General features: G+C 35.3%; 1 protein-coding gene across 1 annotated transcript in view; it reads left to right on the forward strand.

Annotated features, from left to right (window-relative positions):
• LOC107101576 (cingulin-like protein 1) overlaps window positions 1–812 on the forward strand; it is a 13,546-nt gene continuing 12,734 nt past the window's right edge. Inside the window, exon 1 of the mRNA XM_015400529.1 lies at window positions 1–96. The gene's annotated coding sequence lies outside the window, so the exon portion shown is untranslated. The remainder of the gene's footprint in view (window positions 97–812) is intronic.

The raw sequence follows: 812 nt of genomic DNA on the forward strand, positions 1-812 counted from the left end.
AACAGGGCGGAGGGAGGGGGGGGGACATCCAGTCCGGGCGGAGACTCAGCAGAGGAGAGCCGCTCCTCATACCGGACACAGACTCACTCACACACGGTAAGTTTGACTGAACTGTCCGATCTTTAACCTTCCAGCCTTTCTGACATTAAACTATAATCTGCTTCATGTTTTCCTCAGCGGTAAATAAAACAGATCGCACCGTTTTTACGCTCTTTCCATATTAACATCTAACACACTATGGAAGATATATAAAATAAAATTCTTCCCAAGACTTATTTTTATAAGATATTTGCCTCTAAAATCTATTTTTTAAATCAAAATGTGTCATAAAGCTTTTTTTTTAAAGATGTCTGCATTGATGCGGTTATTATAGATAACAGGAATTTTCAGTTTATGGTGACAGTCTGGCTGTTTTCCAACTTACTGAGCTGTTGTTATGGGTAACATCATGTCATTAATTAATTAATTAATTATCTCTACTGGCTGTTTTTTTCCCTACATCTGCTCTGATCAGTCTGATACGGAAGAGGATTAGGGCCACTGAAAAAAAAAGTTAACTGATTTTTAAATTTTATTTCAGTTTAAAATGAGATTGAAGTCAGAATTCTGACTTTTTTGGTGAGAATTCTGACTTCAATCTCAGAATTCTGACTTTTTTCTCAGAATTCTGACTTTTTTTCTCAGAATTCTGTCTTTTTTCTCAGAATTCTGACTTTTTTCTCAGAATTCTGACTTTTTTTGCTGAGAATTCTGTCTTTTTTCAGAATTCTGACTTTTTTTGCTGAGAATTCTGTCTTTTTTTCAGAATTCTG

Source organism: Cyprinodon variegatus, unplaced genomic scaffold (assembly GCF_000732505.1).
Source record: "Cyprinodon variegatus isolate N-32 unplaced genomic scaffold, C_variegatus-1.0 Scaffold1115, whole genome shotgun sequence".
In the NCBI taxonomy this organism is placed as follows: Eukaryota; Metazoa; Chordata; class Actinopteri; order Cyprinodontiformes; family Cyprinodontidae; genus Cyprinodon; species Cyprinodon variegatus.